Below are 13,821 nucleotides of genomic sequence, written 5' to 3' on the forward strand. Positions count from 1 at the left end.
CAAATGCAGGGATGGGAGTAGATGTTCTGCTGGGGTGGGGCTGGGTTGGTGCCCTCAGACTCAGTGGGGTTCTGCAATGCTGCTGCTTTGGGCCCTGGCAAGATGGGCTGGGGTCTCCATGCCCTGGCTGGCATTTTGGCAACAGAGGTGCATCTTGGGACCAGTTTGGGAGCTGGCTCCCTGGAGGGCTTAGGCCAACCAGCCACTCCTCCCCATCCCTACACATTTTTCTCCTCCTGCTCCCTCACAAGCATGCACATAGGACCTTGGGGAGTGGAAAAGTCAGGGGGTGCGAGTATGGACCCCATACCCGCATTCCCTTTCCCCAATTTTATTTGCACATTAAACACTTCCACCAACAACATTCCACGCAAACACACACTTAGGGCCTTGGGAGTGAGCATGTTCAACGGCATTTGACAGGTGGGATCAGGGTCCCTGGGCTCTGCTGGGTCCCTGGCAGGGGTGGTCGCCCCTGGGTCCCGGGTTGCGGGGTTCGGGGCTTGGCCGGCTAGGGGGTGGGAGGCTGCGGGCGGGCCTGTGGGCTTCCCGGGGCAATCGTCTGTGCCTCTCGAGGGGGTCAGGGGCTTTTCTGGTCGCAGTCTCCCTGGGGTCCTTGTGCTCTGGGGCACTCCTGGATCTCTGGGACTTGGAGCTCCCTCAGTCTCCTACACATCTTTGGGGGGCAGATCTGTGGCCCCTCACACTCTCTATTGGACACTCCTGTAGAGAAACCTTACATATACAAGTGCGTGTACACACACAGGTGTCCACATGGTGCTCTCATAAGTATGGACTTGGGCATTTTCAACACATGTCTTAAGGCTGTGGTTGGCACTTAATGCACTGTGATTTATTATCGTGTGATTGTTCAGCAAAACAATGTTGATTTTAGATTTTTTCATCAAGTTGACACAGTGATAGCTTGCTCCTGTTGTATTGTTGTGTGCACCTTTTCTGCAGGTCTAGAAGCAGTCTCATGTTCATCATTGTTTATTCATTTGGACCCCCCCCATCTCTTCCTCTCTCTATCACCTCTGTCTCCTTGTCTGGTCGGAATTACAAAGCATTCAAAAAACAATAACAATAAAGTTTTAAGTATCAGGTGTGACATTAAAAGCAGAAGTGTTGGTGCTCCACCTGAGAGTAAATCTGTAAGACTTGTCACCAGCATTCAGACATTAATTCTGTTTGCTTTACAGCCAGACAGGACACGAAAAAAATAAAAATAAAAAAGAGTCACTCTCTGACCCCTCACCTGAAGCAAAGTTACCACAGTGACCCCATATAGAGCTCCGGACCCCACGTAACTCTCAGTTAGTGGGCGCCATTTTGGCATGCAAAAAAGGTAAACAAACACGGATGTAACCATGAACATGAACGGGATCCGCTTGGATTTTACTTCGTCTGAGTTTACTTCACACTTTAAAACAGAAGAAATCGTTTTATATAGTCAGAAATTAAATAGACTAAACATCTCCGACCCTTACCGTGCCCCTGGGATACTTTTTAAAAACGCCAGAAGCTGTCGGAGCGGACTTCTTACCGGCACAACACCGGACCTGGCCGGGGGAACCCCTTCGGATTCGCCCGACGCCAGAAGCTGTCGGAGCGGGATTCTTACCGGCATAACACCAGACCTGACCGGGGAACCCCTTGGGATTTACCCGGAGGAGCTGGCTCCGGCGGCTGGGGAGAGGGATGTCACGCTACTGCCCCCGCAACCCGACTCCGGATACGCGGATGAAAATGGATGGATGGACGGACAAATAACAGATTTACACTTAAGTAGTCTCGGTGAGACAGATAATAGCAATCCAAAGTGTTTTTTATGTGTGATCTGACAATTGATCAACCATTGCTTAAAAATTAAATACAGCTTAGCTGGTTAATTGCTGTCATCATAAAACACGGAAACTGCAGCACACAGAACTCACGAGGCAATGTTTTACGTGATGTTTACTTGCTGCTGTGAGTAATAAAACAGAAGAAGCCACGCCAAAATAAGTTTAGGAAGCCCACTAAGAATCGTAATAAAAGCATTTAAAATAAATACCATAAACAGTTGAGGAAACGTTGGTTTAAGTACCTGATATGAAGTGGTCGCTGCATAAGCGAAAACCTTTACCTTTACAGCTTCATTTTCGCCCGGTCACTAGTGCGTTTTATTACAATGGTCCAACATTTGCGGCGCTCCGGATCTTGGGGAATCCTGTAGATGGCTCATTCCTTATGTTGTCCGTGTCTGTTCTGCATCCTGGGGCACAACAGGAATCTACCATATTTCCCGTTTGATTGAGTTTTCTGACAATAACAAATAGTCCAGCTGCCGGCTTCTGCCTGCCAATATGGCGCAGTTTCGATTTGAACTGTTGCATGCCGGGAGAAGTGACGTCAACTCCCGGAGCTCTATGGGGCTAAAACCCTGGCAAACCAGCCTTAAGGATCATGGAGTATGCAAACCCTTCCATCATAAGGTTGGGATGCTTTTTTTTTTTTTTTTTTTTTTTTTTTTTTTTTTTAATTGTAAACCATAAAGATAACAAACGGCTGTGATAAAAAAAAAGAAAAAAGGAAGAAAGATAACATGAACTAAAGAGGAAAAATCAGCAGAGTTGGTAAACTTCCACAAGGCATGGGTCAGGGCACTCACTGAAATTGTTTAAAACCTAAACTTTCAACCCCAGGGTGTTATGGTATATAACCAAAGTTTTTGTTTACCTACTTTCTTTTTCATGCAGAAAATCACAAAAATTAAAGTGATCAAAAATGGATGATGACCCTGTTCTGGTAAAAGAAATCCCAAAATAAGAAAAACAGCATGAACTTCTACAATTAACAAACATTTAGAATGGTTTAGATTGTTATAAAACACTTAGGAATAGTCTAGCACATTTCTGAGTATTATATCACCGTAGAGTATTACAGAATCAATCAGTTTTTATACAACATACCGGTAGTACATGTTTATACATAAACAGATTACTGTAGAATTTTTTGAAAGTTGAGCAATTGTTAACATTCACGATAAAATATAAAATATTAGCATATTTTAAAATATTATGTATTTGAGGCTCTGACTCAAAGTGATCTTTCTCCTCTTCGTCATCGTCACTGATCACAAGAATGGCTAGGACATTAACTGTGTGTGTGTGTGTGTGTGTGTGTGTGTGTGTGTGTGTGTGTGTGTGTGTGTGTGTGTGTGTGTGTGTGTGTGTGTGTGTGTGTGTGTGTGTGTGTGTTGTGCAGCTTCTATAGAAGCACAATCAATGATTTATAAACATATTCTGGATAAAATACACTTTCTAAAAATATATAAAACTATTTAAAATACAGTTTTAAAATTATATTAGTATTCTATGACATCATACTTTTTTTTTTTACTGCAAAATTTTGATCCTGCTCCTCCCCAGGTACACTCCTCATCTTCCTCTGGAGGATACCAAGACATTCTCAGGCCAGAGAGAATAAATAATCCCCCCAGAGAGTCCTGGTCCGTCTCAGGGGTATCCTTGAGGAATATTCCTGGCATCCTAATTGAATGCCCCAGCCTGCTCAGCTGACTCGTTTCTGTGTGGAGGAGCAGCAACTCCACTTTGAGTTAACCCCTGATGATTTTGCAAAAAAATATCAATATGATTTAAATTTAATGTTAATGGTCTGCATGCATCTCTTCCACAGTTTTCTTTTAGTTTATTTTGTGCCAAAAAGAAAATAAAACTACTTCAAGTGTCAGCCATGAGTGATGCATTAGACCATGTCAACTTCCTTGTCTTCGCAGCAGTTCATCTATGACATGACTGTCAATCAGGTGCAGGTCTAAGGAGGGGAAACTAGAAAAACTAGAATATGGTGCAAAAGTTCATTTATTTCAGTAATTTTACCTAAAAGGTGAAACTAATTTGAACTAATAAATCTTTATTTGTCATAATTGTGATGATTATAGCTTACAGCTTATGGAAACCCAAAATTAAAAATTTTCAGACAGTTGAATATTGTGAAAAGTTTAAAAATTCTAGACTCAAAGTGTCACACTAATCAGCTAATGAATTTAAAATATCTGCAAAGTGTTCTTGAGCCTTTAGATGGTCTCAGTGTAAGTAAGTTAATGACATAAATGAACATTGGTACCATATCCTAATTTTTTTGAGTGCCGCAATCATGAAACCATCAATTTAACAGTTCAACATGTGTTTTCACTACAGTTAATTATTACATAGCTGCAGAAAAATCTACACATTTACCCAGTTGGTGATATCAGGCCCCTTCTTTATTGCAACGTCTTTGAGGCGAAGAGAACAAGCTGAAACTGACTAATCTGAACATTTGTGTGTTTTAACTGATAATAGTTTAGATAAATGCTACTCATCAGTTATTGTTCTGTCAGGCGGCTCTGCGACCTGCTGACTTCAGCAGCAGGACACTTACGGACACTCTGAACACTCCAGGGTGTGATCTCTGCCCTCTCTCTCTCTCACACACACACACACATACCACACACAAGCACACACAAGCACACACACACACACACACACGCACACACACACACACACACACACACACACACACACACACACACACACAAACACACACAGTAGGATGCACATCCACTTGAGTTTGTAATAAATAATCTAAATTACTGCACTAAACCAACACTTCACATCTCTGCTCCTGGGTTTTTATGTGTAATGTCTGAGGCTGAACAGGTTTTATTACAGCAATTCAGCTTTGCTGTCCTAGGTTCTACATTCTAGATTTGTTCTTTGCATGTTGAATCCAGGTGTTCTGTTTATAATGATCACTTTCTCTAAGCTGTTTGCTAAATTATAAATAAAGATCCTGACAGATAAATCCAGCTGTTACTAGATAAAGTTCCCATAAGTCTGTAATTGTTGCTCTGATTGAAACCTAAATACTGTTACACACAGAACTCAAGCACAGTGGCTTTGATAATTCCTGACAAAAGCATCCTCTCACAGCAGGATGAGTGATAAACCTCATAGAAGGAAAGAAAATGGTTGAAACAAATGTTTAAGTCAGGTGATGTTTCTGTTCTAACACTATTAACTCTGCATCTCGGTGACAGGAAATTAGATTAGACCAAACCACAAACTAGACCTGACCTGACCACTCTATGTTCGTCTGCAGAAGGTCAACACGACTAGATGCGTTTTCAGCATAATTGTGTGAAACAAGATGAAAACAAGAATGTATGAATTAGGTTCACGTTAGGTTTGTGATAACAAGTTAAACTTTAGTTGACCTTAAGGTCATGTTTAGCTCTAGTTGTTGTTCTGGTTGATGTCTCATCAAAGAGATGAAGAACACTATGGGCATATAACCCTCTGTGGTTCATCAGGACCATCCTCAGATCTCTGAGTTCTCAGTGAAGAGGTCAACCTTCATGTTTGATGAATGATGCTGATTATGTTAGGGTTTGGGTCTTCCCATTGGAACATGTGACCTTGGTCTCCTACCTACTGATTAATAGTTTCATTATATTCTAACTGAAGCTCAGCAGTTCATGAGTTCACCTCTGCAGGTTTCAGGGAGCAGAAACGCTGGTGCTTCAAGACTTCAGCAGCATATCTGGTCAAGTTCATGCTATTTCTAGGTAAGTTGCATCTCAACGCTCTTTCAATAGGAAATCAACTCAGCAAAGTGTAATTCAGAGCTGAAAGTGGGATACAGAGACACTTGCATCAGGGTTTCCCCCAGCGCTTTATAAGCCTGGCGGCCCGCCAGGCTTTGCTTGGCCACCCGCCAGGCTAAGCGTCATACCCCACCCCGCCCCCTCCCCGACCCTACCGTGTCCACTGACACGAACGGCGCAACGAAGCTAGAGCCCTCCATCAGCTGATACTGGTGAGACACAGCAGCAGAACATGTGCCCCCCCACCCCCACCCCGCACACACACGTTTGACAAATATTACCATGACAACTCAGAAACACACCTTCTTTGATACGGAGGCTCTGAACGGGGTAAAAGATTTATGTGTCAGAGTTTAACTCAACCTTACTTTGTCTTTGTGTGAGTGCAAATGGTTATGACCTTGACATATAAACATGCTGAGACATATTTCAATCACTGTAATCATAATCATAACATTCATTTCACACTTCAGTCATTGAGCACAGAATAATGAAGCATTTCATTATATTATAATCATTATAAGTAGCAATAAACAAACGTTTATTTAATGATTATCTAGCTTATAAGTTGTAGAAGTTCATATCTGATTTAGGAAATCATTCTTTGATGTAGCAACTAATCCGGGCTGCGGGTGTTCCTTATATGGAGGCATGGAGACCTGAAAGATTGGACCTTGAGGAGAGAATGTTATTGTTGACATTTCGTTATCTGTGCTCAGAGCTGCAGAGACTGAGCTCCAGCTGATGGGATGAAGGCAGGCCAATTTAAAGGGGACACATGCTGTCTTGTGTCTCCTTTTTGACCAGATGTTGGATGGTCAAGTTGTACCTAAAAACTGACCATTGCTGGACGTTACAATAGTTTCTCACACAGTCAAAGAGGAAGCTCTTGAAATAACTCATAATTAAATTTCCTCCGTTCATTTGCTGTTTGGTTATAACTCACTGATGATTAAAAACTAAATCTACTGAACATCACGACTGAAATGGTAAAATGTTAGAGGAGGAACTCTGGAGGATTTTCAGCTGCATCATGTGAGCAGAAAGTTGTTCATTTCTGCCTCGACTCAAACTAATTTGTGTTCTGGTGACACCTGAACGCCTCAGCTTCAGTATAAGTGGGCTGCGTGACATTATGCTCCATGATGGTGGCCCTTTCTTCTCTCATGTGTGATGGATGTGTCTGTCATAGCGGGCTCGCTACTCCCGATTGGGCACAACTTTTTTCTGACAGAGAAATCAGCCAATCCTAACGCTTCAGTGATCCGCCGCTCTAATCTTTTCCTCCTGCTGTAATTTCAGAAGCTGAATGAACCCAGGTAATCCCTCACAGGGAACGTTGTTTCCACGTCCTCTCTCTCTCTCTCTCTCTCTCTCTCTCTCTCTCTCTCTCTCTCTCTCTCTCTCTCTCTCTCTCTCTCTCTCTCTCTCTCTCTCTCTCTCTCTCTCTCTCTCTCTCTCTCTCTCTCTCTCTCTCTCTCTCTCTCTCTCCTATTTTGCCTCCACCTGACCCATCACTCCTCTGCCAGCTGCTGCTTCTGTTCTCTCCACCTCATGTTCTGCCTCCCTCAACTCGCTGCTCTTCTCAGTCTGCCATTGATTTTCTTTCTATTTGCAGCCTCGCCACACCTACTCAGTAAGTCCCTGGCATTCCCCTTCATCTTTCTTCTTCTCTCATCTTTTTCTGCTGCATCTCGTTTCTTTCTTATTAACCTGATTTTCCTTCATTCCTTCCTGTTTCTCAGGAGACCAGATTCTGTAAATCACCTGTCTAGAGTCTGGTGTGGTTCCCCAGATTCTTTAGATGCTCTGCACCGTAATCATTTTTTGATACTGTAGAGAAGATGTTCTTACATTTAATTAGAAGCCATAGAATGTGAAACATCATAAAATATGAAATATCACCTTAATGGATCTTTGAATAAATGTAACCAGAAGATCGGATCTTTTTATTGCAGGGATTGAGCAACACTTCATATCAACTCCAAGAAAGAGAGAGTCAGGTTTAAAAAGTTAAAAGATTTATTTCTAAACAAATTAAACAAGACTAATTTTAAACACTATGTGATGAATGATGAACTAAGGTGAAGAAAGACTGAGAATGGTGTATGCGTGAAATATGTTCAGAACCAGCAAATCCGGAGAAACGATTAGTTCTGATGGGAGTGAGATGGTGTTTCGCTCTAAGCTTGGTTTGGAGATTACAACACACATTGAGACACCATCTGTCGGTCTACGTACCCCAGTGGAAGTCCCTGTTTGGATCCGGAACGTCAGCGGTCCAGCTTGGACCCTCTTGGAACCGACGCCTGTAGATATGCGGCGGTTGCCGACCCTTCCAGTCTTGAGTTACTCCCAGGTCACGACAGTTTATTGGCATCAGCGAGACCCTGAAGGGGGTCGTGATGGTTCAGCTTTTATTCTGAAGGAACCGTTGCAGCAGGTGGAACATGCAACAGATTCAATCCAGCTTGTCGTTAGGTTCTTTCGGCTTTAAGAGGAAAGTTACAGATTGGCCACTCCGACAACTTCTCTAGAATGCTTTGAACTCAAGTTAAGATGACGTGGGGCATAGTTTTATAATTTGGATGTTTTGATTCATGGTCGAATCAGACTTTGACAACAAAAGGGGATTTACCAAACACCAACAAAACCACGCCTCGCGTCAGATTGGACGATTCTGATTGATCAGACAAAGGAATGTGTCATGTGATTTTTAACATTACATGTGGTCAGTCTAGTGTAAATATTTAAAGTTATACTACTTATTAAAATACTATCATAGGATTATAATATCAAGTAATTAATATTCTCATCTCACAGATTGATTGAACATTAGCTTCACATGATTATTTGGACTAACAGACGTTATTTAATAAGAAGAGTTCTGTCTTCTTTCTTCTTTCTTGTGCTGTCTGAGGAAGCAACAGTTTAGATAAGAGCATAGAGCATGAGTGGCCTTGGGCCATATCTTGTAGATTAGGCTTGTGTCAGAAACTTGTGTTTCTGCTTGGGCAGAGCAAATAGAGCAGGGCCTTTAGGTCAGAAATGGACAATTCAACACGCTACAATACTCTTTTGAAAATACCAATTTATTAACACTGCAATAGAATAATGAAATTAATTTTCTATTTTTTTATATACAAATTGCTGCAGAGTGATCTCTTTCAGTCTTGAAGCATCTTGTCTCAGAAACCCTCAGCAGGTCAAATTTGACTCAGTCGATTTGTTGAAAAAGACCATTTAAAGTCTCACCCAGCGTTAAAAATGTTTATTTTTGGAATAAAATCAACATTTGATCAGTTTCTAGATATTTAACTTAAGCTTTTATATCATCTCACCAGCTTTCCCTCTAAAATTGTTTCTACACATCTCTATAGCTACATTTACATGCACTAAATCTCCCCTGTCCAATTCAAATCTGTTGATCCCAAATCCAAAATCTCTGTTTACATAGACACTAACTGAAAGGATCCGATCATGCCGTGAGTAAACATGCACCAAGCATTTAATCAGATTAAATAGGTTGAGCATTAATAAATGGTGTCTGCAACAGGCCACTTCTGTTTTCGACTCGTCCTGAGCGACTGCAAAGGTGAAAAGACGTCATGCTGAAGTTGCACGTATGCGCGATGGGCATTATTTTACCCCAACAGTCCGAATGAGTGTGCAAGAGATTAAAGCTGGTTGATACAAACAAAACATTTCCATGAGAAAATGCACTCAGTGATGTTCACGTCTGCAGGCGTCATCAGAGGCTCTGGTTCAGCCTAATGAAGAATCACTATAATGAAGCTGGAACAAACTCACCTCCACCCTCCTCCCCTTCAGCATCAGCTGCTGGTGTCAGAGACACGTCGGCGTTGACGCAGTCGGAGGTTTGTTGTGTGGAAATGTGCAGCTTCCTTTCTTTATGATAAAAGCAGGAGTCAGATTAACTCTCAGGATGTTTTAGGAGGATTTTAAAGAAAGGTTTGATGTTGTTGCTTTAACAAAACCAGTGTGATCACTGACACATCCTTCATAACACATTTATGCAATTATTACTGAGTGTGATTGAAATAAAATGAACGTTAAATTAAAGTAGATTGCTTCTTATGTTAGACTGCTGCTCCCTGATTGTTGCTCCAATTTTATTAGAGGAATTTTAGACTTCATTCTTTTGGATTAGTTTTAAATGTATGTTTTAATTTTCTCATCTGATTTGTGTTTTGTTGTTTATTGATTCCATTCATTCAGTTTTACTAGAAAACATCTTCCTCTTCCTCTCTCAGCCTCCTCATCACTCTGTCTCTTCACCCGCTCATCTTCAGTGGAGTCGTGGTGCCACCACTTCATCCCATTAGCCTCTCCGTCCCTCCCCCCCCCGCTCAGACACCTGCTGAGTCCAGCCGAGCTAAAGACTCCCAGACTCCCACCACCTCCACAGGCTCAGGAAGCTGATTGTGTTCACTGATTGCTGAGCAGCAGATTTCACCGGTCCCCTCTTTGGTCGAGCTGACGTGAGCTCACATTTTCTCCCTCTCTGTCTCTTGAGGCAATCAGTAGCAGAGTGTGTGAAATGTGTTTGGGGAGGGTTTGGTAGCCGGAGTCTGTTTGTGGGAGCAAGGTGCTGTTATTGCACAACAAGTGCAGCAGAGGAAATGGAAGGCAGGATATTTTTGATCAAAAACTCTCAAAGGAAATCTTTCATTTTAGAATCTGTCTCCACCTTTTTTGTGTGTGTGTGTTTGATGTTTTCTCACATCGTGGTTCATCCTCAGTGTTGGGAGAGTTTAAATGGCTTCTTTGATGGTTTAGTTTAAGTTTAATAAAACCTGAGTCACTGAATCATGTCTGGTCGACTTCAGTTAAATCACCCTGATTGTTTTCTCTGACTCTGATGACTCAAAACAAATCAAACTTTATGTCAAGTCCTAAATAAATGCAACAGTTTCTCCTTAACTCATCATAAATTATTCAAATGGAGTAAATGTGTTTCATACGATAACGTTTGACAACCTTGGAGATAAAACTGACGATGTCCTTGCAGTGAGAAGACAAATGCAAATTAATTTAAATAAAATCCAAACTTTATATCACAATAAATTCAGCAACTTTTATTTTAAATACCCAATAATCTTTTTTAAATCTGAATAATTTCAATGGTTTTTATATCAGTAAGTTTTAGTAGTAACCCAGTTATCAGGATGATCTCATGTCTAAAATCATTTTAATAAATTAAATCTAAAGTGAAGATAAGCTGAATAAAAAGGTTTATATTTGAATCTTTGTTCATCTTTGGGCTGTCTTCTGTGTCCTCTCATAAATCAGCTCCTGTCTTCAACACTTACATTCTGCTTCAGGCACATAAATGAAATTACAGCATGAAAACTTTCACAATAAGAGAAGAAAAGCTGCACTTATTGTGTCTCTGTAGCCACATGACTCATAACCATGAATTCACCAGTGGGATGGATTTTAATACAAAAGGTGGGAAATAACAAAAACAAATATTCTTTATAAATCTTTTAGGAAAGGTTTTAATCTGAAAAACATTTTTTACTGGAGCATTTGACGTGTTTATGTTTATGTCTGCAGGAACAGATTTTAAGTTGTAACCATTAAAAGTCACATGAATCCTTCAAGATGAAAACAGTTATTAAAGGCACAGTCTGCAACATTTAAATGTAGAATAACTTTAAAAATGTTTGATTTTGACCATCTGACCCAATTTTATTAAAAAAAGTAAATAATCTTTAATATTTCAATTTTCTCCTAAGTCCCTCCCCTGCCCTGTAGAGCTCAGCCAATATTTCTGCAAGCCTAAGGCGTTGACCAATAGCGCTGCGTTTCCACCAGGGGCAGCTGTCAATCATCGAGCACGAGCAGGTCTCAGCGTGCACAACAGTGTCACGCGCCTCACTCGGCTTACTGCAGAAACATGGAGCAACAAAACCCCAAATTACCGATTCCTCTACTGCCTTCCACATCTCAAAAAACATTTAAAAAGTTTAAAAGCCCTTCTTCAAAAGTGGCTGTAAGACGTTTAAGACAGTCGAGTAGAATTTACATTGGAGATTGTTTTACACACGATGGAGAGATTTTCGTGATCTACACGGCCTGAAAACGGATGAAGAGTTGGCAAAGTATCTTTTAGACAGGTAAGTTATTTATTGTTTTTCGGATAAATTTACTTATCTTTCTTTCACTGAAAGAAGTAATAGAGCAAACAAGCTTTGTATGCTTGGTGTCCTAATGCCTGGCTAATGTAGCATTAGCTTGAATGCTAAGTCGACATGAATCGATGCTAGTCAAACTATTTATGCTATATTTGGAAGAAGTTTGAGTAACGAAAGGGGATTTTAGTTTTTTGTTTAAATGGGAGCTAATGATTAGTGTGGCGTTTAACTATAGGCCACATCAGTATATTGTTTTAAGCTTTGTTTTTTACAGTCATCAGTCCAAATATGAAGCATCGACATCTACACCATTGAAACGCCAACTGTGTATTTCTCCAACACCAGTGCCAGCTTTGTCTGGCATTCATGGAGAATCATCTGAAAGGTAAATAGCTGCGTAAAAACCTACCAGGAATATTATAATTTTGCCTCTGTTTGTTTTAAGTTAGTGGTGGATTATTTTGAAAAAAATTCTAGAAAGGGGGTAATGAATGACTATAAAAAAATGTATAGAAATAAATAGTAAAACTACATTTTATATAGCGCCTCTCAAGATAAAACTCTTGAGACACTTCACAACAACAAAATTAAACATATTTAAAAAAATTATATTTTTATTTCAAAGTTTATGAGAAAAAAATAACACAATTGTGTTTTTAAAATGTAAAGAGAGAGACAGGAAATTATTTGTAAAGAAGGAATTCAGCGGATACAGAGAAATTCGTAATAAGTAGAGTGAGAAAAATAAGGAGAGGGTGATGATGACGGCTAATAGACGAGGTCTATTACCTTCAAAATGACAAAATATGTATTGATTCTAATCATATTCGTGTGCTTGTATTTTATTTTCATAGGGATGATAATTTGGAGGAGGTGATGGAACAAGGTGAAACTAAAAAAGAAGGATCTTCACAAATGTAAGTACAAGGTTGTATCTGTATACGGCTGTCACATTTGTCAGGAAAAGTAAACAATAATTACTTTTTTAGGTTATCTTGTGTGGGAATTGAAGCAAACATTGACGAGGAAGAGTTCAACAATATTCAAAACTCTGTGTAAGTATTCAGATGTTAATAAAATGTGTCTAATTTTCCATACTAAAAACTTTATATTGTGTATATTCAGGATAGTCATCAGATGACACATGGTCACCAAACAGAGAACCAGAAGTTGATTCGTCTTCAGAGGAGGACGAAACCATCGAGATGGACAGCGGTACTGATGACAGCGGTGATGAGGACTACACACTTTATATACACATAAGGTAATTCCTTTCGTTTAACACAGGGATTCCCAAAGTGTGGTGCGCGCACCCCCGGGGGTGCGCAAGCTGCCGCTAGGGGGTGCGCGAGGTGAAAAGTGTAATGGCTGCGGAGCTCAGAGAAGTCTGTCATATGTCACCATTAGCGTAGCCAGAAACTCGTTTGTGGGCGGGCCTAAGAAAACGTAAGTGGGCACAATAAATATAATTGAAAACAAGTATATTTTTGCGCGCACGTGTGTGTGTCCTCCACATGTGCCCTAGCTTCATAATAACAATGTGCCGAGCTTCAGCACTCTGGCCTGCGCACGCCGATATGTTCCGTATTTGATCATTTTTAACGATGTTGGAGAAATCTGAAGGTGGTGAGTCATTCTGGCAGATTGTAATGAACACCCTGTCTCATGCAGGTGTTCTGACATTGTAAACCTCACACACAGAACATTGTGGATGTAACTAAATAAATAAGAAATGTTTCCCATTCAGGCTATTGACAGCGTGCCGGAGATCTGAAGTTCAGAGTGCGTCTGTCAGAGGTCAGACGCGTGCCAGCGGAACCACGGCTCACGGGTGCACAAGTGAGCACATCTGGGCTGGGCAGAAGTCATTTTACAACATTGGTTTAAATAGCGCCAAATAACGAGGCGCGGTGACTGGAGCGGCTCATGGAGCTGTGCCGTGCGCGCGCACACACACACGCAGATTCAATAACCCCCAAATTCCACTACCTCCGCTCCGACACGAAC

The 13,821-nt window shown here is 40.9% G+C and overlaps 1 long non-coding RNA gene and 1 pseudogene across 2 annotated transcripts; both read left to right on the forward strand.

Moving 5' to 3' along the window:
- The window catches only part of LOC107380658 (glutamate receptor ionotropic, kainate 4-like), a 219,097-nt pseudogene that overhangs the window by 183,188 nt on the left and 22,088 nt on the right, over positions 1–13,821 (forward strand).
- Positions 11,300–13,067, forward strand: LOC129159739 (uncharacterized). 2 transcript variants are annotated; one of them, XR_008560926.2, is made up of 5 exons: positions 11,300–11,796; positions 12,089–12,199; positions 12,669–12,731; positions 12,804–12,869; positions 12,940–13,067. It is a non-coding gene; the product is annotated as an uncharacterized lncRNA (long non-coding RNA). The 2 variants fall into 2 exon arrangements; XR_008560925.2 differs by having other exon boundaries at positions 12,804–13,067.

The sequence above is a fragment of the Nothobranchius furzeri genome, chromosome 13 (assembly GCF_043380555.1).
Source record: "Nothobranchius furzeri strain GRZ-AD chromosome 13, NfurGRZ-RIMD1, whole genome shotgun sequence".
NCBI classification, from domain to species: Eukaryota; Metazoa; Chordata; class Actinopteri; order Cyprinodontiformes; family Nothobranchiidae; genus Nothobranchius; species Nothobranchius furzeri.